We start from the raw sequence: 25,336 nt of genomic DNA, 5'->3' as shown, positions 1-25,336 counted from the left end.
TTGAAGCAAACCTCAAACGGTGTCATTTTACATGGCCCTTATAAATAAAAAAAGGAAAATGCTTCAGCCATTTTGAATCAAAGAAAACCCTAGCCGCTCTCCATTTAAAAACTTGGCCGTCTAAAGACCGATTAATCTCCACCCAGACTCCGACGGCGATGGAGGGAGCGAAGACCCAATGGCGTTGCTAAAAGGTAATTTCCCGCTTTTTATTTTATATCTATCCTTATATATATGTATATTTGATAAAAAAACAGAAAAAGAAAGAAATATCAATCGGAAAAAGAACACAATGAAAAAGAGAAAGAAGAAAAAAGAAAAAAGAAAACCTCTTTCTTTTTGTATTGATTTCGTGCCTGATACAGTATGCGTTCCCCCCTTTTTACAAATTTCTGTTTGGCTTTTATATAGCCTAAATAACCGAAAAATAAAAATATCAAAATCTATACTGTTATCCTTCTTTTTGCTGCGTCCTTTTTGTTTCTTTGCTCTCTGTTGTTTGTTTGTGTGCAGGTACGGCTAGCTGTAGGAGATGCACGCGCGCAGAGGCGCATCACGCACGGGGGAGGCCCTGGTGGCTGCGGCGCTGGAAGGAGGGCTGATGCTAGGGTTTCTGTTGGCTGAAAAATATTTTGTGTTGGGTTAGGGTTAGGTGACTTGGGCTGATTGGGTTTTCTGGATATTGGGTTATGTGGGTATTGTAATTGGATTTAGTGATTGGGCTTCAATCCGAATTTGGCCATTGTAATTGGACTATTTTTTATTGGGTTTATGATTGGTTTATGGGCCGGGCAAAAATGGGTATTACAAAGATTATGCAATCGATTTGTTCATCTTTAAAGCTTTACTTAAACTTTTGTTTTCTTTGTTCATCTTTAAAGCTTTACTTGAACTATTGTTTTCTTTTCACTTTAGTCATCTATGGTAGAGCTTCAAGAATTTTGCTTTTTTTGGCTTGAAATTCTCTTCTTTGTAATTTTTTTCGTTTAAATTTGGTTATGTTTTTTTTATTTTTTGCTTAAAAATAGAGTCTTTGATTCAACTGGTTCAAGTTCTCTGCACATTTGGGGTTGTTCTATATATTCACAAGAAAGGTAATTCCCTAATTTGTTTCACAAATCCCATAATTTTTTTTATTATCATGATTTAAGTTCAAAATTAGTATCTTTCAAGAAAAATATTGCATCTTCATGCTTCAAATAATTCGAATAAACCGAATATAAACTATATTTTTTATTTTTAAAATACACTACATATATATTTTTTATTTTTAAAATACACTACCTATATTTTTTTATTTTTAAAATACACTACATATATTTTTTTATTTTTAAAATATATTACATATATTTTTTATTTTTAAAATACAATACATATATTTTTTTATTTTTAAAATACACTACATATATTTTTTTATTTTTAAAATACACTAATACAGTGTAATTTCCCCATTCCCATTTCCCTTCTTCCACCGATCAAAGTCCCAAACCCCGTGCGCTCCTCCCATTTCCCATTCCCATTCCCATTTCCCCTCTTCCACCGATCAAAGTCCCAATCTACCTCTACTAATCAAAGTTCCGATCAGAGGTTAGAGCGGTGCTTCTACGTATTCTACCTTTGAATTTCAAAGGTATGTTAACTTTTAAAAGGGAGTTTGATGCCTGTTATTCAAGATTGAATGAGTGGCTAATCAACAATGGCCTGTGAATATGAAAACCCCTCTGTTCCTTCTGTGCTCATGCAGTTGTACTTATCTCTTTCTATTTTGGAATTAAACACTATTTGTAGTTGTTAATGTAGTTGTGAAATCACGTAGCAATGGTTTAAGGGACTAATTGTTACTATCTAAATGTTTTTCTCTAAGATCTAGACAACTATATCTGCTTTTGGGAAGTAAGCTAGTAATTTTCATTAATACTATTCTCCTAGTGAACAGTACTTATTTTTCTTAGGGAACAATGTAATCTACAAAGTATAATCTTCTTAGTTCCTGCATTTGTAGTTTACTTCGCTTCAATTTACTTGAAGCAGCTAAAGCTTTATGTTTTACCCTTAAAAGAATAGTGATTGTATCTTATTTTTACTCAGAAGATGGCACAGTTATTTATCACATAATACTTGATAAAATTGAAATTTGAGCAGCTTGAAGTGTAGTTTTTTTTTTTTAAGATTTGAGGATTCTTAGCACATATAGGTCAATTTTTTCATCCTTTTTCTTTTTATGCTTTACTTCATTCTAGTACTTCGGCAAAATCATAGATTTTACATGTTCTATAATTTTTGTTAACATCATTAGAAAATCTGAAATGCATCACTGCAATTGTTAAGGTGTATTCTGTTAATATATTCTATTATTTTTGTCTCGATGCTTAAGACCTGGTATGTTGAAGTTATCTCCATTCCTTATTTCCTGGCAGATTTATTAGTGGAAATTATAGGTTGTAATGACTTTTTGGAGTCTTTTTACTTGATTTATTTTCCATTCATCTTTCTAAATGAGTTAATAATGTATGTATTTTCAGCTTTTGGATTTGTGCATAAGATTACTACCTTTGAGAAGACAGTTGGACTTCAGGTCAATGAATTCTCCTTTTTCCTAGATTGAGTGATTTGCAATTTTTATCATTTATAGCTTGTTTGCAGTTTTTTATCTGTTTAATTACTTGACTTGTGTTCTTTGTTTATATATAGTCAGGGATATATATATTGAATGGGGACTGATGCTATTGAAGCAGGGGAGACTCCATTTGACTCCTATCCTAGTTCCTTTGAGGTACTATTTTCGAGATCCTTTCACTTTCTTTTTGTTCTAACTTTGAATCTACTGTATAATTTGATCCTTATCGGGAATAATTACATGCATTTGTTTGTGTTTTTTTTTTTTTGCTTAAGCAAGTGTTAAAAGCCTTGGAAATTCGGTTTATGCCCTACAAGCTTTAAGCTATAATGTTTTTGAGTTTAGATGTTTAGGTAATTTCATTGTGTATGACTTAAAATTATAGTTAGTAATAATATTACTAAATAGTGTGTAAAGCATGAAAAATGATAGGTCCAAAGATCAAAAGATAAAATGTTGCTGCCTATGGGATAAGGTTAGTATATCATTTAGAACCAGACTACTCAAAAGAAAAGCAATAAAATAACAACAATAATAACAGTGAATGACAGCAAGCCATCTCACCCTGAAGGAAGAACAACACTTTTTAATCAACCATCCAATGTTGTAAACAATCTGCACAAAGCCATTGCCTCCAATTAGGTAAAAACATCCATCATTTTACTTTTAACAAAGGATTTAACTTAGAGGAAAACTGTTTTAAAGAATAAATATACCTTGCATCACTATACAGATTACTATCTGAGAGTGCACTAATTAATGTAGACTTCCCCTATTAATTGAGAAAAATGGTAAATGTTGAGCATGAGAAAATAGAGGGAAAAAACACAAGATATCTCTAACTTGTTAGTCTTATTGAAGAAACAGAATATCCTAAGCTCCCACAACCAAGAACAAAGCAAAAAAAGAGGGGAGAAACCAGCAAAAAAAGAGGGACAAACCAGCAAGAACAAGGGAGAAACCAACAAGAACGATGGGAGAAACTGTTGTTTTGTTCCCAAATCTGAAAACAAATAAGATTGGGAAAGAAATTAGTTTAACATCTAAGGATAAAATGGTAAAATAATAAATTAAAGTATGGATATTTTTGTCTTCTAAAAATACCTACTACCCTAGCTAGAGCTGACTAGAGCTTTTAGCACTAGTAGAGATAAGGCTGTTCAGTGCAGCAAAAACATCTCATTGTACTGGAAGCCAAGACATCCAAACAGCCAAGTAATTTACTGTAGTGCAGTGAGATTGAAAATCAAAATAAAAAATTTTAACGCATTGTATTGCGTTTGAATCCAAAAGAAACCTTCATCTCGAAAGAAACAGCAGAGAGAAGCATAAAAAATGGGGATGGGATTTTGTTGACAAAACATTGGGGATTTTTGCTTATTTTTAATGATTTCGCCAAATAGAAATCACGTCAGAAAAGTGCAACTGAAATCATATCTGATTCTGATCCAATAAAAGCGTTGTTACGATTTTAATTAAAGAATTTTTCATATTATTTCGAAAAAGAAAAGGAGAGCTAAAATTGGATAAGAACTAATGTAGTTCAAAAACAACTGGCATTATCCCAAAAGGATGCAGAGGTGAGACGCACGGATTGTTACAGCGCGTGAGTAAAGAACCACTTGAGTTTCAAATTACTGCACCTTCACTTGCATCATTCTGACAAACTTCTCCCGTACCGTGTGAAGTAATTTAAAATTAGATTTTCATTTAAGCAGCAGAGTTTTGATTATCTGCATGGGGTCCCATTGAACACCTCAAATATCCACCACTTGATTCTCGTTTAGATTTCGGAGGGTATTTCCAGTTTCTTTCGAGCCAATTTTAAATGGTTCAACGGAATGTTTTTAAAATTAAATCGGGGTTGAATTTAATTCAAATAATTTATTTGAAAATAAAGCAGATTTATCAAATTATAAATTTTGGTTTAATAATTAATCTAATCGAATTTTAGTTAGATTCGGTTTTCAAGTCAATCGATCTTTTACTTTGTTTCAAATCGATATACTGATTGGTTCATGATACAACACTTAATCCATCAAAGTTTTGAAAACATAAATTAATATTTTAACTAACTATATCCACGTGTTTTTATATTGAAATAATGTTTAAGGGTGTAAAAAGTCCTCAAACTTTTTTCAAAAAAAGCAATTAAGCCCCTCCTCTCTCTTTTTTTCACTCAATTGAGCTTTTGAACTTTCAAAATGCATCAAAAAAGCCCTCAAACTTATTAAAAAAAAGCAATTAAGCCCCTACCTTTTTTCCCACTCCAAAGTACTTAAACTTTCAAAATGCATCAAAAAGACACTCAATTTTTTTCAAAATAGCAATTAAACCCATGCTCTTATTAAAAATTATAAAAAAATATTAAATTTTAGAAAAAAATTAAATTTTAATTAAAAATATAAAATTTTAAAATTTATTAAAAATTACAATTTTTTTTATAAAAATCGTAAAAAATAGAAAATTGTAAACTTCTATAAAAATCATAACAAAATTATAAAATACATCAAAAAGTTCCTTTAACAATTAACTTTAACTGTTGATCGTTAAAGTTAATGACCCCTATCTTTTTCAATTAAAGCCATCATATATAGCAACACAGCGTGACATATGATGAAAAATGATAAAAAAATAAAAATCAATAAAAATTATAGAAAAATTATCAAATGCTTCTTTTGGTACGATAATTTTTATAATTTTTTTAAGAAATTTATATTTCTTTACAATTTGTATAATTTTCTTATGACTTTATAAAAAATATATTTTTTAAATATTTCTATATATTTTAAATATTTTATATTTTTTTACAAGTTTTTATATTTTTTACGATTTTTATATTTTTTTCTAATTTTTAATAAAATTTTAATATTTGAATTTTTTATTAAAATTCAATCATATTATAGCTTTTATTGATTTAAATTTTTTATAATTTTTATTCTAATTTTTAATAAAAGCATGGGCTTAATTGCTTTTTTCGAAAAAGTTTGAGGGTATTTTTGATGCATTTTGAAAGTTCAAGTACTCAATTGAGTGCAAAAAAAAGTAGGGGCTTAATTGCTTTTTTTTAAAGTTTGAGGGACTTTTTGATGAATTTTAAAAGTTCAAATGCTCAAATGAGTGCAAAAAAAAAGCATGAGCTTAATTACTTTTTAAAAAAATTGAGAGCTTTTTACACACTTAAGCCTTTAAATAAATACTCAAAAATAAAAAAAATTAAGAAATTGCTTAAACATACTTTTTGTGTGTGTGTGAAAAGAAAAGATGAATTACATCAAATGCATAAAAGTGCCATTGACTTTATCTTTTTATAAAAATTCTAAAATTTCCTTAGGGGCCTCATCAAGACATGTAAGGTTGATTTCCAATTCAAGCTAAATTTAGCAAGTCGATCCGTCACCAAGTTCTACTCTCTCGGTATGTGATTGATCCTCTACTGCCTTTCAGACCTCATGATACGTTGAGTCATTCTAAGCACAGTAATCCCTAGATCCTCCAATCCCAAATCAGTCAAAAGCTTGGACTACTTTAAGGTTATCAATTAGAACTATGACCTGTTTGTATCCTTTATAAGTAAAATAAGGATCTCGTTTAGGATATCCCAAACTTTGGCCTCGAATGGGAACCAAACCCCTAAGTAGCGAAAGTAAGTTTTTAAATTAGTTTATTTTTTTCCTTTTTTTCTCAGCATTATTCCCTCATTTTAGACAAATGATTTTTTCTTTTAAATGTGTTCTAATATTTTTAAATTTTAATCTTAATACTTTTATCTCAAAGAATTTAATTATACAAGTCTAATTATTAACACTGTTAAGTATTTTTATTAAATTTAAGTTCATGACAAGATTTTCTTTTAATACATTGCTACCCAGTTTTTTTTTTCAATTTAAAAAAAATGGTCATCGATAATTTAAAAAATGTTATACCAATGAATTTAACATATAAATTTTTGATAGAGTTAACAATTGAACCTAAATTTTGAAATCTAAAAAATAGGAGAGTAAGGGTGCATTTGGTTTCAAAGAATATTATTTATTTTCGTTTTTCATTTTCATTTTCAAAAAACAATTTTTTTCTATTTTTTGAAAATTTGAAAATATATTTGATAAATGAAAATAAAAATTTATTTTCAAAACGCGTTTGGTATGATTTTTCAAAATAAAAATGAAAAACATAATTAAATAATTAAATTAAAGTATAACCTGTTAAAAATATATTACAGCAGTAAAATAAAATGCAATTAAATAAAAAAATTTAAAGATTATAAAAATAAAAAGTTGTTTCTAAAAGGATTCAAACTACTGTAAGTTTAATGCATGAAATGAAGGGATAATATTTGGTGCATTGCTAATGAAGTTTTTAAACTCCATAAGTAGGGTTAGAGAATTGATAAGTGTTCTAAAAATGTAGGCAAAATATTAAAAAAAACACATAACAATTTTTAAGACTGCTTATAGAATAAATAAAAAAAGTACTCTACTAGTATACCAAATACTAATCCTAAAATAAACTTAAAAAGAAAACCATTGTTTTTAATTTTTTTCCATTTTCCCAGAACAATTTTATTGAAAACAATAAAAACATGTTTTTTTATTCTCTAATTTTTCACATTTTTATTTTCATTTTTCAAAAATCATTTTCAAATTTTTTAACCAAAAATGTTTTCTTCGTTACTTTTCATTTTCCAAGAAAATGAAAATTAAAGCTGTCATTGTTTCTTCAAAACAAACGCACCCTAAATTTTTTAAATTAAAATTAAAAAGACTAAATTTTAAATATGCAAATAATACAAAGACTTGAAGCAAAATTTAACTTTTTTTCTGATAAATATCAACCACATCTCATTAAGGCTCTCTTTGTTTCACTAAAAATAGTTTCTGGAAAATGATTTATTTTTTTGGAAAAGTTAATATTTTTTTGTATTTGGATGAATCTGTGTAAAATATTTTCCATTGTTTGAAAGATTTTCTGAAAATATTTCATGAAAGTGGCTTTCAATGAAACGAATATACATTTGGGTTTTTTTTTGTTTAATTGAGTTTATTTTATATCTATAAATTTATATTTTACATTGTTATTTGTAAAGCAAACATGACATAAATATATTTGTTATAAAATATTATATTGAAATTTCCTTTTAACAATAGAAATTTATTTTATAGTAAGAAAATATTTTATAATAATCAATGTCATATATAAACTTAATAATAAATAATACTTAATTAAAACTTAATTTAAATTACATATATTACATATATGAGAGTACATGTTGATACATTAGAGTTGTGAGAGATAAATGAAACTTAGTATTATTTAAACAAATACTCACATTTATATAATTAAAATATTCATATTTTTATACTAGGATAAAATACGTCATAAGTCCTTATACTCTTTGTAAATTTGAAATTTAGTCCATGTATTTTTATTTTTGGGTTAGTCCTACTTTTTAGATATCAAAATTCAGATTCAGCTGTTAGTATTATTAAAAATCTTTTATTTAATTCATGTTCATTATAACGTCATTTTTTAGTTACATAAATATCGAGTATTTTTTATTTAAAGATGTGACATCAACAAAATTGACAAAAAAATTTAACAATGTTAACAATTGGACTTGATTTTCAAATCTGAAAAAGTAACGGGACTAAATTATTGAAAATAAAAGTACAGGGATTAAATTCCTAATTTGTGAAGAGTACATAGACTTATGGCATATTTTAACCTTTATACTACAAAATATTTATTATTAAAATATTAATATTGAATATTTTTCAATAATATATGAAGAATAATATTTAAAATTATTATTAAAATGAAATTAAAATATTAAATAATTTATTGAAATAATAAATTATATTAATAATTTCTTATATGATTAGATATAAATAATTAAATATGTATGTTTAATAATATTGAAAAATATAATATTTTATTAATTTTAAATATTTTTTAAATAAAAATATATTATTAATATAATATTATTAAACTTGATTTAACTTAATTTTTATATAAAAATAAAATCATTCATAAATCAATAGTTAACTAAATTATTTTTCATGAAACAAATATAAAAAACTATAAAAAAAATATTTTTTTTAAACTATTTTCAATGAAACATATTAGTTCTAATATTATAAAACCATTCTTTTATCACTAAACAATTTCAAAATTATCAAGTAAGATCAATCCAGAGCCTACTCCATGTTTGAATGAACTGTCCATTAAAGACAAGTTTTGAAAACAGTGTACTAATAGTCATTCCTTCCACAGTTAGGACCAGTTTTTTATTGTTTAAAAAAACACTTTTGAAAGAAAAGTTGTGCAAAATAAACTACTTTTGGTTGAAATTTTTAGTTTTTTACTGAAAATGAGAAGCTAAAAATTTTAGCTTTTCCTCTCTAAAAAGCACTTTTGGTACTTAATTACTTTTTCACCCCTCTAATAACAGAGTACTTTTTTTTCTTTGTGCTTAATTACAAATGTGTTAAAATCATTAATTAAAAAAATATTTTTTAAAATACTAATTACAAATATTTAATGGTTATATTTAAATATTTAAAATATATCTTATATATTCTAATTAAATTTTATAAATAATTAATATTTATTGCTTAAAAATATTTAAAATTTATATTTCATATATTAAAATATTAACAACAAGTTATAATAATTTTTTTTATATTCTTACTAAAATATAATAATATTAACTAATTTAAATATTATTTAAATGCATATTTGTTACTTGATAATAACATGTCTAAAATGGATATTTTATTTCTTAAAAGTACTTTTTGACAGCAATGTTAAACACTTAAATTTTAAACCAAACTTTTCAAAAATACTTTTCAAAAGCATTGCCAAACTAGCCCTTATAATCTATTAGTGGAGACTCTATAACTACAATTTAAACTTGGTAGTGTGAGAGATGAGAGTATGACCTGTGGCCTTTTTTTGCTCTTGGATGCCATTTTTCAATTTTAACTATTAACATCTCAACCAACCCGTCAAACAATGCAACATTAACTACGTTTAGTTTAAAAAATATAAGATTACTTCTAGTAATAGAATTATTGAGATGTAAAATTTTTAACACATTATTGATATGTTACGTTACTTTGTTTAGTTCATTTAGCTAAAATGTAAGGCTTTGGTATTTGGTTGACAAATGTAATAATACTCAGAAGCACATTTTACTAAATTATTTTTGTTATAGATTTTTTATTATTATTAATTTTCATAAAATGATGATAATTTTTTTTATTTTCATTACAATTTATATATTAATAAATAAAATTATGATGTTGATGATAAAATATATATATGATGTTGAAATAAATTTATAAATCATAAATATAATAATTCATGAAAAGTGGTTGTATTATTGATCATAATTTAAAAATTATAATTGATATACTAATAAAAAATCTTTCGAATAAATATGATAATTATAATTTTAAAGTATGGCATTTATTGTTTCACTAGATTTTGTTCTTATTAAAATAATAAAAATGATGAGTAAATTTGTCCAAAACTTAAAATTTTGATTGGAATATGAGATAACCTAATAAATATATGGTAGTGAAATTATTCCATGTCTTTTAAAATTCTAATACTATGATGAGAATAATTTTAATCTAAGTTATATAATCTTATTTGGGAACGTAACAACCTCGATTCCCATGGGAATGTTACAGTCCTTGAATCATTTGCCGCATCAAAATAATCTTCCATCTTCGATACGAGGCCTTCCACTAGTTGTTCTCGATAGATCACGGTTGCTCAACCACCTTGTTAAAAGGTTGTGCAAGCGCCAAAACACAACCAAGAAGAGACTAGAACCTATGGCAATTGATAAAAAAACACACTAAATCTGGCAAGACTTTCATCCACACAGAGAGCACCGTTATTTAGATGCAACTAGACTTGAGAAACATAAAAAGAACGAGGAAAATGTTAGGAAAAGAAAAGAAAAGGGAAGGACAGAAAATGAGGTTAGATCTAGTGACCTTAGTTCAATATTTTCATTGTTGTGTATTTGTATTTTTCAAACAAATTGATTTAATAAAATAACTATTAATTACATTAATATCCATTGTATATTTGATTTATTGTAATTTGACATGTCAAATTAAGCTCTTTAATACGTTCAAGAAGCTTATTCTTAAGCAATTTAAGTATGATTTATATGTTTTTTTCGGTTTTTAGTTTCAAGCCTTAATAAAAAAAAATTGCTTAGTTTTGCCTTTTTGAAACCCAAATTGGCCAAATGGTGTCATGAGGAACCTAACAATGTGACTGAATTGATGTAGAGGGACAATAATGTCCCAACCTTAAGGAAAACATCATTTAGAGTGTGTGTCTCGATACTGATGCTATGGAAGTCACAACACCGAGACCTTTCACCTTGAGGATGCAAAATTTCAACAAAAAAATCGACATGGAGCTTAATATCGTGGGAGTCACAATATTAAGGGATGAATGTTGCAACACCGAGTCGACTCCCTAACAGTCTTTTTTTTTTCCACAAGCAACCTGAAAAAATTACCATATGTACCTTTTTTAAAAATACATTTATGCATGACTAGCATCTAATATACAGGATTCAAAAGCCAATTGATTACTTATATTCGATTAATAGCTCAATTGAGTGTTGTTTTCAATTAAGGGCTCAGTTGAGTATTGAATTATTTTATAGAAGTTTTATGATATATCAAGTCTATAATTAAAAAAATAAATATATTTATATTTTAAATGGGGCTATTATCTGGTACATATATTTATTAAATAATTGATATTATATATATTTCTGTGGCATTTAAAATTATATTTTTAAAAGTAATAATTGAAATAATATTGGAGTTAGAGTAACATAAATATATTTAAAATCATAGAAAAGCAACATGAACATCATGGTTTATTATCATAAAGTAAAAAATAATTAGATTTTTTCTCCAAACGTTTTGACCCAAAATTGAATGTGATTCAAAATAATTCTGACACAGTCTTTCTAAGTTGTGCCCACATTTAAAAGCAAAAACTCAACCGCTGGATCCTAAACTTCCCCAATCAACGGTGAAGATTTCTTATTCAAATGTCCTTTGACTGACACAGTAAATCATTGAGGGTTCGTGTTCTCTGTTTTTCTATTATTTATTGCACATCACAAAATTGAAATTAAAATTAAAAAGGATAAACACAGTTACTGCAGTACTTTTAGATTTTAAAATATTTATTACTGAATCTGGGAGTCAGAATTTTGGTAATTTCCACTTTCAATTGGGTGGACTCATTTTCTTTTACTGCTCTTTACTGTCCCTTTTCAGTAATCAATATATAATGACAATTGGGTGGTAACTTTTATGAGTTAATTCCACTACATATCCCCAAACTATATCCCTTATTTTAAATTCCTTCCCTTATTTTAAATTCCTTCCCTAACTATCCATATATGTCAATCAAGTCTTTCCATTATTAAAATCATTAATTTAATCATTAAATGAAATGTGTTTTTTTATGAGACATAATTTAAAATAAAAATATTAAAGAAAAAGTAAAAATTTACCGCATAACTTTTAAAATTTAAAACTAAAAAAAAGTAAAAATGAAAAAAGAGAGAGTAAACTATATTTTCTATAAAAAAAACTTCAAAAATATAAAAATCAATATTTTTAAAACATTTGGTTTTACAATATTCATTTTTCTTTAAATTTTTCATTCTAAATCATGTTACATAAGATCTAACGTCTTATTTAACGATTAAATTAACGATTTCAGTAACAGAAAGACCTTGTTGATATAACATTGATAGTTTGAGGATGTAATTAGAATGTTTTAAAGTTTGAGGACTAATTTAAAATAAATATCACAATTTGGGGATGTTGGGTGCGATTAACTCTTTTTATACAATGTTTACTTTTACATATAACCCATTTCCAACTCTTAAATAAGAAGAAAATGCGCAACGCATTAATCTGCAACTCTGGTGGTTTATTCGCAAATTGTGTATTCACAACCATCCGACAGTGTATTAACCCGCAACACTGGTGGTTCATCCACCCATTATCTGGCAGTTCTTATATGCAAATATGTTGTGAACTCACAATTGTCTGGCAGCATATTAACCTGCAAATTTTATGGTTTACCCACAACCCAGTGTGTAGAGATGGACGAGTTCTGGGAAAACTCTTACTATGGTGTGTAGCAGTGGGGGTAGGATCTTTTTTTGTTAAAACCGAAACTGTATGACATCCACAAAATATGTGCATAAAAAACTAAAAATCTTATATGACATATATATTTATGTATATTGTTGAGTGATTTAAAATATCGATATTCTGAACTTGCCATTGTGAAATAATTCTATATGACATGTTTTCCGTATGCTTAATCGTTTGCACTAATTTTCTTGTGATTAAACTCACATTGAGCGTCATAACTTACTCCCCCTTTTATTTCTGTCTCTATAGATAACCCACCAGATTAGGATGTGGACACGATATTTAGAGGGTCTCGGCTCAATTTTATTTATTAAAATATTTTAGATTTATTATATTATATTTTAATTATCTAGAGACTGTATTATTTATTTTTAAACTGTGGCATAGGACACAAAACTTGGGTTTTATTTTATATAGCTTGCATGAATTTAATTTGATTTTAGGACATTCATTTATGAATATTAATTAGTTATTCGTGAACACTAGTTTTTAATAAAAACTTAAGTAGATGTTACTTTTCCGCTTCTAATTTATAATTAAAAATTGAGTTATAAATAACTTGGTAATCAATTAAGTTTCAAAAATGAGTCACTGTTACATAGGTTAGCTAACCTAAATTGGTTTTGATAACTCGTAAGTTTTTTTCTGAAAATAGGCTAAGTTTTCTACTAAAACAAACAAATATTTTAGTAATATGATTTTTTTATAAATTCTGATAACTCTACTAAGTCATTTTGATGGCTAATGTAATCTTCCAAATTTGGGCTTAATGTCTAGGTTGAGTTGGGGAGGTTACATTTGGTGGTATCAGAGTCATGTTCTCTAAACTCGGACAATGAAAATTTGAGTAAGTCTACATGCACCATAAAATGGGTATTTTGGGAAAAACCATGTCACAAGTTTTTTTTTTAAATAATTTTTCTATAGGAAATTAAAATCTAAGAACTCCAATGCCGGCCCTAGTTTAGTTACTGTTACTAAAAAAAACTGTAAACTTTAGAATGTGAACACTTAGGGAAAATCACTAATGCTTGAACTTTTTCTTGAAAGTTGTAGATATATTTTAAATTTTAAAAACTTCGAAAGAGAACTATTAATACTTAAGGTAGACGTGGCAGGGATAAGCCGCATAGGGCTGCACTTGTAAAGCCACTCACTGGCCAGGGAGAGAACCTAATCCCTAATGAGGAGTATGTTGAGAACTCTACCGCCAATAGCGGTGGAGGCTATAAAAATGATGACGACGTGATGACAAAGACGATGCTAAGGGTTTTACAAAGGGTTGTTGGAGCCCAAACTGGGTTAGGGAGCCGTGGGTCTGTTGCGGAGAGACTTCGATCAAATGGGGTGAAAACTTTCAAAGGTGTTGTTAGAATAACTCTCATTGAGGTTAAATATTAGATGGAGTAAACGGAAAGGATTTTGGTGGATTTAGACTATACTCCGAAACAAAAGCTGAAGGGTATTGTGTCATTACTTAGGGAAGAGGCCTATCGTTGGTGGCAATTTGTTGTAAAGAGTACACAGGCTAAACGCATAAACTGGGAATACTTCCAATAGGCATTCCAAAAGAAGTATGTGGGCATTAGGTATGTGGAGGCTCGCAGGTTTGAGTTTATCAAATCGTGAATCTGTTTGTTTACAAAAACAAGAGTATTGATATTCATATCCTGGTATCGATATTTATTAAATAGTACCGATACTCATAGAACTATCGATACCATATTAGCATTTTGTTTGTCTTAAAAACATTCATATGGTTAAATATCGATATTTTGACATTTGGTATCGATGCCAAATGCCAAATTATTGATACTTAAGCCTAGAAATGGTAAAATTCCATATTAAAATGTTCATTTCATGCCAAAATCATCTAAGCTCAAATGGTACCTTCTAAACACAATTACAAACATAAAAATCAACTTCAGACTTACCCATTCTTTTTCAACATGCCAAAATTATCACTTCAACAATCAACCTAATAGCTAACCAATATGCCTTCAAGACACCTCAATAAGTTCAACCAAACATATGTTATTATACCCTTTTTAATACCTAATGAACCACTCAACTTCAATGTCAAATCATACACCAAACTTACCATTCAATACAAGATAACCAATAACATACCATTCATCACATTCAACTAAATACCAATTAACCATATCATCTAACATATTATTAAATCAACATTTATACCATGAATCTCATAAACTTTATTTCTTTAGCAAGACATAATCAACATGACCTTTCTCATCAGATACTTAAACATTATATATACATAATCTTCACATAAAAACATCACCAACACTTGAGTTTGAGATTGTCGTTAGATGCTTAGTCGACGATCGAGTCTTAAAGTACCTAAATTGCGCACGAAAAACAAAATTGTACGTTGAGTATAACTCAGTGGTATTTCTATAATCAAACATTAAAACATAATACAAGATTTATAATGCATTTTAACATGTCAATCTACAAGGCCTAATACACTACCTAATTATTCCATCTATTTACATATCTTAATCGAGCTTTTAAACTGATATCCATTATCCACCCTTATTTCAATTTCATTTATACCCGATTTCACAATTCCACAACATAATTTCATCAACCAATCATCAAATCACATGTGTGCCAACATAATTCATTACCAACTAAAATTCAATTACACAATTATAACAATTTATCATATTTTTAAATCTATTCAATTCAGGTTATTCAATCATTTCTAGCTTACCTTATGTTATTACCATGCAACGCAGTTCGTAACTGCAACAATTGAAAAAGTTTGAGTTATAGAAATACAAACCGTAAACTCCAAGCTATTTTTCGATCACTTTATCTTTTCCTTTCTGTTTTGAGGAATCCGGGTCTATGTTAACTACGGATTAAAACACATATAATAAATTAATAATACACAACCAAATTCACATTCAATTGTTAAATCATACAACTTTTGCATATTAATCAATTTAGTCCCTAAAATTCGAACTAACATAACTTTCAAATTAAACCTCAAATTTTTATATCATTTTCACTTTAAGCCTAATTTAACTCTCTATATCACGTTTTTACCACAAAAGTCAATTTTTTTACATTTTAGTCCATATTGCACAAAATCATGAATTGACTTTACAATTTAGTCCTTTAACAATTCTAAACTTAAAAAATATCAAAATAACACCTCAAAATTCAAATATTTAACAATGGCAACATCCTAAATATTTAAAAATATCAAAAAATACTATATGGGTTAGTGATACGAACTCGTTTATGGGATGTAATTGAGCCGTTTGAATGCCCGATCGAAAATTAAGTAGTTCTCGTTTTAGTTTAACAAAAGGATAATTTTAAAAAGATAGTTTATATAGGCAGCTATTAAAACAAAAATAGTTTGATGAAAAAGATGGATTAAAGAACTCAAAACAATAAAGAACCCTTAATAGCAATTAAAGACCCGAATCTTATAAGTTTCAATGTGAAAAGATGGATAGTTGGATAAGATCGTGACCCACTAGCAATATAGGAACCAACGATATAAGTTTGAACACTACACTCGGACGAGTGATAAGTTTAGAAAAGAAACAAGAATGACGCCACTAGTTTAACTAGATAAGTCAAGTTGAATCTTAAAGAAATATGAGAGTGAATAACTCACAAAGTTATAATTCATATATGTCAAAAGTTCTTAGTTAACCTTCAAAAGGTTTACAATTGGGCTATTTATAAACTAATAGACAACCAGCCAAATGGTCATGATTTAAATGTAGGTACATGAAGCTAAAGTGATTTAATTTCCAGCTAGAATAATCCAATGAATTTAACTAAGTAAGATGTCGAAACAGCCTTGGTTCATGGTGTTGATGAGTGAGCTGAATGGAGCTGGATTCTGTTAATGGCAGTAATGTCTAAGAGGTGCACCGAATGAAAAGTAGCTAATGGATGTGCTTACTTGCAGCCGAATGGTCTTCAAGGTGTGAACACTCGGTTTTGTAAATGTGAACAGCAAGAAACAAATGATCATTTGAAAAGGTAGCTGATCAGCTCATAATCTTTGGCAATAGTACATGAATGATCTGGTTGGGGGAATGCACCTAGCAGCTCAAGGTACATGCACAATTGGTTGCATGAATTCTTCATTAATGAGCTACAATGTATCGACTAGATGCATGTATATTCAGCTGAAAGAAGAGTGTCCTCTGTACATGCATAGTCGAATACATGCTTTCACATTAACTAACTTTGCTGAACCTGGAAGATACATGTATGATCAGCTGATAATCAGCTCCAACGTTCATGCATTTTCAGGTACACGCGTCACATTGAATGAGCTTCATTGAATTAGCATTGTGCATGTATTTGTCCAGCTGAATGCTTTAATTCCTGTTAAGACATATTAAAATCAACTTTAAAGCAAAAACACACAAATAAATATTTAATAAACTAAAACACATTGAATAGATGTAGTTAAGTTGTAGTAAACTTAAACATAATTAAATGAGCTGAAATAATTAAGATGTCCAAAGTCTAGCTAGCTAAGTGAGCTAGCTGATTTGAATTCAGCTTCCAGCAAGTTGAATATGCATCTTGTTGGTTCGTCCAGCCCTTTTGTAGCTTTCTTCTAAGCTCGTTCAACTAAGGCCGATAAAGATTTTTAAAACGTTTAGCTCGAGCTCGAGTAATTGGTCCAATGGGGAGCTTGAGGGAATCTCATTTGATGTTAGTTAGGTTCGTGGGCTGGGTCGCATCAGTTAGTTAACTCGTATTAATGGGGTTCCAAAAACATAAAAATTACAAAAAAAATAACTAAATAAAACTCACCAATTTGAGCTTTAAAGCCAAACCCTTGGGTGTCGAAATTCTCTTCTCCTTGTTATGGAGATTTAGCTTGGATAAGATGAAGATAATTAATTTGTTTATTTTTCTCTCCAGCTAAAATATATATACTTTTTTTAATTTAATTATAAATTATTTTATAATAAAACATCACACAAAATAATAATGAAACCATCCACTGTCATAAACCAATGGTGCAATTGCTATTTTGGGCCCTAAACCATTACTAATTTTTAAATTTATTAGTATTTGAACTTTTAATATTTTTATGATTTAGTCTCTGTACTTTAATTAAACACTAATTTGATAAAATTGCCTAACAAAAATTCAATTCACCTATAACATAACTCTGTAAATATTTTTATTAAATATTTATGGTATTGGTTTACAAAAATGTGGTCCTGAAACTGCATTTTATAATACCGTTAACTTTAGAATTGATACACTTGTACCTTGTCTAACTTTCCAAATAACCAAAATTATTATACCAAACTTCAGTATAATACTGTAAAACCCTTTTAAATATTAATAAATAATATATACTGACTCTATCATCGAAAAATAGAATTTTGAAACCACCATTTTCGACACTATTAACTTTTAGGTTGTTACAATTAGGATGTACAGGAACAGTACTAGTAGCTTAGACTGAATTTAGACGTGATAGAATTCATAGCTAAGTGTCTAACATGTCAGCAAGTAAAAGCCGAACATCATTTCCCTTCTGGATTATTACAACTTATCAAAATACTATAGTGGAAGTGAGAGCGAAAAATGATGGACTTTGTTAATAGGTTCCCCTTAACACCCACTAAGAAATATTCAATTTGAGTAATAGTAGAGCGATTAACTAAGTCAGCCCATTTCTTACCTATCCGCATAGATTATTCCTTACAAAAGCTGGCTAAGTTATATATATCGGAGATTGTAAGGTTGCATGGGGTACTCGTATCAATCCTTTCAGATCGAGATTCCTATTTTACATCTTGATTTTGGAAAAAGCTACATGAGGCACCGGGTACTCATTTGGGTTTTAGTACTGTCTTCCATCCACAAACTGACAGAAAATTTGAACAAGTCATTCAAATATTGGAAGATATGCTAAGAGGTTGCATCATCGAGTTCTGAGGTACTTGGGAAGAACATTTGCCTCTAGCAAAATTTGCCTACAACAACAACTTCCAATTGAGTATACAAATGGCACCTTATGAATTCTTGTATGGGCGTAAGTGTCGAACACCACTGTGTTGGACTAAATTGGGAGAAAGAAAATTTTGGCTCAAAAAGTGGTATAAGAATTTGAGGGAAAAATAAAATTGATTTAGGAGACACTAAAAATGGCTTCGGATAGGCAAAAGTTATATGCGGACTGAAAGAGAGAAGAAATTGAGTACAGTGTTGGAAATTAAGTCTTCTTGAAAGTGTCACAATGTGAAAGGTGCTAAAGTTCAAATGAAATGGCAAGTTAAGTCCTAGGTTCATCAAACCTTATAAAATCCTTAAGAGAGTCGGTCCAGTTACATATTTGTAACGCCCCAAGTTTTTTAAAATTTTTAGTCCTAAATTGTGTCAAGTAAATTAGTTTGGTTTAGTGGTTAAGTGTCCTATTGATGTGCTTGAGGTTCTGTGTTTGATTCCCTTCCCTTAGAATTTTTTATTACTTTTGTCTCAATATTCGGTTCAGTGGTTAAGTGTCCTAGTTATGCATGAACTTCAATTTTTATTAAAAATGTAAACAAATGTCACTTTTCCACTACTAAATTATAATTAAAATTTTGAGTAAATAACTTGGTAATTAATTAAGTTTCAGAAAGGAGTCACCGTTACATAGGTTAGCTAATCTAAGCCGATTTTGATAACTCGTAAGTTTTTCTAAAAATAAACTAAGTTTTCTACTAAAACAAATAAATGTTTTAATATGATTGTTTTATAAACTCCGATAATCTACTAAACCATTTCAATGGCTAATGTAATCTTCTAAATTCGAGCTTAACATTTAGGCCGGGTTGTTGGAAAATATTCGGTTTGAAAACAGTTTTCTTGCACAGCAAAAAATTAAAATTTTGAAAATTGACCCGGTTTGTGATATTTATAACAATAAACCCTAACCAAATTCATACATGTGTTTTCAGCTTAGCAGACATTCGTTGTTCTCGACTTTTAATCAAATTATCTTCCCTGTTATTCTCGTACCACGAACTGCTTCGAGTGTGGGTCGAGCTAATTGAATCGAAATAAAGAACTAGAAAATTTTTCTCTCATTTTTGGTGGTGAAAACGAAAATTCTTTTTTCTTAATAGAAACTGGTAGAGTTGATATTTTGAAAAAATATATGTAACAGTTGAGAATAAATTCTCTCTATTTTCGATAGAATAACAATCTCTCAAAAATCTGTCCATAGCTCTACCAGTGCTATCTATTTATAGGAAGAGAAGGTAAAACCATTGTAGAGTTGTAAAAGTTTGTTTTTATTAGAAAAAAATGATATCCTAGTTGAACTAGGATGTAGGGCGGCAACCCTAGTTAATAATACTAGGGATTTGTTGTCCCACCTTGTTAAATGGTAGGCTTTTTGGGCCTCTCTCTCATCGGGCCCAATTATTAGTACTTCCAGATTTTTTGACTCAATACTTTGTAATTTGATCCAACCTGATTCTGTTTTCCTATTTCCCAAAATAAACTTCAATATATATTAAATAATTTTCTCATTCGAGAAAATTCGTTCAATATTTCACATATTAACATGTTCACTGTGATTGAATGATTTGTTTTCATTTTCGGGCTTCAAAAGAGCTAAAAAACACAAACTCATTCTTTTGATTATTTTTAAGTAATCCATATAGAATTGCAAATAGATCATTTCCATTTTCATTTTTGGGAACCTATATTCATTTCCAAATGATTCCATTTCTCCATTTTGAAGAAAATCATAATCATTCATGAATGTTTCTCATTTTCTATTCATTCCGTTCATTTCTATTCAAACATGCAATTCATTTCTAGTTTCAACAAGCTAACAGAGGGACCGATTGGACATATATAGTTAAGGCTCAAATGGTTTATAATTAAGTTTTGGCTTTTAGCCTATTAATTATAAACTCATTTAGTCACAAAATCGTTCTACTATAGTATCGTGATTGAGCTCTCCCCAACGACATACCATTACGAAAGCAACTACTTAGTACTCGTCTAATGACTTTTTCATAAGTGTGTTACCCTCATAGGATATCATTGATTTCTTTGGGATAATATTCGTTCTCCCAATATGATCCTATTTTATCTCGTGGTAACTACATCTGCCTTAATGAAAAGTCAATTACTATCGAATAGTAATTAAGTCATTCATCACAAAGACAAAAGACCCATGATCATGTTTACTTTTTATCAACCATGTAATGCCAATGAGAAAATATCATTTACCCATGTCTCGGGCTATGAATTCCACTGTTATGAATGACACTACACATTGTAGAATTTGTACATCCAATGTACTAGTTTTCAATTCCTTATCTATTTGAACTCAAGCTTTTACTTACATCAAAGTGTATGAGTCACACATACATAGTTCGCCATCCACTCAGGATTTAGGTATGTCACACTATGGACGTCTCAAGTGAATAAATCCATAAACGAATTCAAGACCTATTTTGCTTGGGTCTTATTCGATGTACTATCAGTCCAATCAGTCACATAAATGTCTTTATTTTCTTGGAGTTTAAGAAGAATCTTGTTATATTAATAATTGCACGAACGATAATCCATGAAGGGTCGATTGTTCCACAAATCAGATTCCACAAAGAACGAAATAAAAACGAAAGTAGAATTAGAATAAGAAACGAAACCTAAGTACAAAATAAATTAAAGAGAAACTGAAAATAAAACTAAATGAAAGCTATAAACTAAAACGTGAAAAAAATAATTTATAAAGTGTTCAGAGGAGTTCATTTATAGGCTTAGGGTTGGCCATCGTCCATTGACCTAATTCGACTGATGTTTTGCATTAAAGTTTGTTGTGCGAACAAAAACGCCATTGGTTCATTAATTCTTCTTGTCAAGTCGGTGTCACAATATCCTCTTGCCTATGTCGAGACACTGATGGTAGTTTACAAGCTAAGGCTTGATTACAAGGCTATGTCGCAACACCCTCTGGCTATGTCGCGAAATTAAAGGCAGCCTGCTGCGTTTGAGTGCTTTGTTCACTATGTTGCGACATCGACACTCCGTGTTGCAATTTGCGATCAGTCTCGTATTCCTATGCCTCCGAATAATGTCCTGCACACTCACCGAATACGTTAACTTTCCTTTAGGCCTACTTTGGCCCCAAAGATCGTATAAATAACTCAAATTATACTTTTTATTATTTATAAACTAAAAATGAAAACTAAGTAAAAACATAGCTATATTATTTTTATACGAGCTCCTTAAGTACGGAAAATGGTTTAATTTCTACAATGAATTTCAACAAATCAACCAACATCCAATCGTTATTAACCAACCCATTTTACTCATGGACTGGTGAAAATACTTCGTGTTTGCATCACTGGACCTAAACCAAAATTCTTTTATCCGTTGCTTTTTGTTACTAAATTATTTTCAACAAAACAAATATAGAAAAATATAAAAAAATATTTGTCATAAATTATTATTATTTAAAACAAATATACTCTAAAACTCATTAATAATTGACTGAATGTGGTGTAGTTTTACCCTTATAATAAAATCGATGAAATATTTTTTTGTTATTTATTTGATTAAATGATACTAAAGAATACTTGTAAATATTTGTATATAATTTTTTAAATATATTATGAGTAAAACATCTAATTTCATAAAAAAATCTCCAAAATTAATGCAAAGTTTCTTATAATCTGATTTTCCATATTTTATACTTATTTTTTTCTAAAATATTCTAACGAAAGTTTAAGTCATACAATTAACCTAACCCTAAATCCTAGATAGAGAAATATTACCATTGACAATGGTAAAGCTCCATTAAATATCTTGTCATTTCAACATCATCTCAAAAAGGAAGAAAGAAAAACCATGAGACTGTAACCAAGTAAAAATAATACAAGACAAGAAGATTTTGGTAATCTAGTCTGAAAATTACTATTTTATATTTTTAGGAATAGTTTAATGCAGTATTTTAAGAAAAAAAAGTAATAATTCGATATGTGTTTTTTTTAAGTTACCACTAATAACTAGCTATTAAAAATTTTGGGTAAGATTTTACACATTTACAAACAATAAAATAAATTTTAATAATCATTGAGTCAAAGTTTTATTAGTATTTCAGATGTGTTTTGAATTACAGTTCATCCTAATATTATGATCATAGTTTGTCTATATACTAAACTAATCTTGGAATGTGATAATGCTTTAGCAATTGAAACCATTTTAGCTTAGGGTGTGAGATCTACTATGTTATTTGAGTTACGTTTGATCAAATAACTCATATTTTGCGATTGATCAGTTTAGTTTTAATAAATCCCCAGAGATCACAATAAAGCAGTTGATTGGATGGCCAATGTTGACAAAGGGAATTATGATGAGATTCATATATTTAAGGAGTTTCCACCCTCTTTAAGGGAGTTTCTTAAGGGTGACTTTCATTCTACGATTATTTTGCCTAAGAAAAGAAAAAACTTAAGTTTTAAATAAATGTAATGTTATTAGTTAATTAAATATTAATTATGTTAAGAAATAATTAAACAATTTTATTATTTTAAAAAAATACATGAACATTTCTTTTAATATTTTTATATAAATTTTATAAAAATAATGATAAGCTATATCTATAGTCACTCAATTATAAGCAAGTTTATATTTTGATAAATTTATTATGAAAAATAACAATTTAATCATCCAATTATTTGAAATTGACCATTTAAGTCACCCTTCTATTAACTTGCTAACGAACGTCAACATGGGTTGTTAAGTCACTATTCATCAAATATATTTGGGTAAGTTATATCATTAGTCATCCAATTATTAATAAATTTTCGTTTTGATTACTTAACTACGAAAAGATACAAAATAATCACTAACGTATTGATGGCATGATACATTAATACATTAATTATTAGAATATTTTAATGGCGAGTTCAAGAAAATCTAAAATTATTAGAAAATTCTAAATTTTTTTGAAACTTCATGTATATTTTTTGAAATTATAAAAATATTCATTTCAAAATTAATTACACATATTAGTAAAATTTAAAAAAATCATAAAATTCATAAAACTCTAAAAACTTCTTTATCTTAAAAAAAAAAAAGCTTAAAATCCCATTGTGACTTTCCATTCTATGTTCATTTCTTTCTCTTCACTTGATGATGAACAAAGTAATTCTATTGTCTTTTTTTGCTTTTCTTTATGGTCCTTATAGTAAGTTGAAAATAGTCAACATGATAATAACATAAATATATGTCATATATTTTTATAGTTTTTTCATATGTTATTATTAGTGTCATACTAAAGAAGCACAATTCAAAACATTTTAACATTTTGCTAAAGAAATTATTTGCCCAGGAAAAAAAAACAATTTATATTTCTAATGATTTAAAAAAAAATGTTTTTGCTGAACTGATTTCATATTATTCATTTACTACAGTAAAGCATCAAATAAATGTCTTCACAAATTAACAATGCAAAGCGCATTGAAAGGGAAACAATGACCCCAATGGTTAAATTGTGAAATGATATTTGCAAACAATTCTCAAATGCAGATAAATTTGTGGAGTAACTTGTTGTAGTTAATAAAAAAATAATTAATTATATATTTTTTGAATTTTAGGCAATGTTAACTTTTTAAAAAATATGAATATTTTAAAATTTCAAGTATTTTTCATATTATTACAAATTTCAAAAAAAATATCTATATAATTTTAGAGAATAGATTATGAATTTTCAAAAAAGTTAAATTTTTTTTTGATATTTTTAAATTTTTGATTTAAATTTACCGTTTTAAAAAAAATTAAAAGTATCAAATTGTTATTTAATTATAATTCATGGACCAAATTAAATATTAAGCTTAGGGGTTAATGTGTCATGTCATTGGTCCAATATTGAGTTAATAGGCGAGTGACTGAAACATTACAAATCGATAACATTAGTAATTATTTTGTAACTTTTCATGGTTGGATGCTTAAAATAAAAACTTATTAATAATTGGGCGACTAACAATGTATTTAAGGAATAGTAACTTAACGGCCCATGTTGACATCTTTTAACAAGTTAATGGAGGGATGATTTAAATAATCAATTCCGAATAACTGAGTGATCAAATTATAACTTTTCATAATTAGGTAGCCAAACTATAAACTTACTAATAACTGAGTAATTATGAGTGAAGTTTACCTTGAAAACTAAATATTACATAATATAGACAACAAATCAATCAAAGAGAGCAACATTGATATGAGATTTAGAAAGGCAAGTTATAAGAAAGTAAAGTAAAAATATTGATTTGCATGGGTGATGGTTAAAATTTTTATCAAATATTTATTGACTATATTTCAAATTGTGTTAATGTAAATATGAATGGATGATGCCTTTATGTACTATTAGTATAAAAATAGAATGGAGATGTAAGAGGATTATAGGATGTGAAAAGACTTCATACCAAAATAAATAAAGGAAAAGAGAGGGAGAAATAGGGGG

At 28.2% G+C, this 25,336-nt stretch overlaps 2 long non-coding RNA genes across 2 annotated transcripts; one reads left to right on the top strand and one right to left on the bottom strand.

The window, feature by feature from the left end:
* Nucleotides 1-3,674, top strand: LOC107891428 (uncharacterized). Its single transcript, XR_001682214.2, has 3 exons — nt 1-1,630; nt 2,523-2,575; nt 2,692-3,674. It is a non-coding gene; the product is annotated as an uncharacterized lncRNA (long non-coding RNA).
* Nucleotides 317-4,331, bottom strand: LOC107891429 (uncharacterized). Its single transcript, XR_001682217.2, has 4 exons — nt 3,722-4,331; nt 3,559-3,620; nt 3,334-3,389; nt 317-3,232 (listed from the first exon to the last, which is right to left on the bottom strand). It is a non-coding gene; the product is annotated as an uncharacterized lncRNA (long non-coding RNA).
* Nucleotides 4,332-25,336: the final 21,005 nt, after the last annotated feature.

Source organism: Gossypium hirsutum, chromosome D09 (genome assembly GCF_007990345.1).
Source record: "Gossypium hirsutum isolate 1008001.06 chromosome D09, Gossypium_hirsutum_v2.1, whole genome shotgun sequence".
NCBI lineage: Eukaryota > Viridiplantae > Streptophyta > Magnoliopsida > Malvales > Malvaceae > Gossypium > Gossypium hirsutum.
Note: the sequence above shows the minus strand (reverse complement) of the source record. Positions and strands in the feature narration are given on the sequence as shown.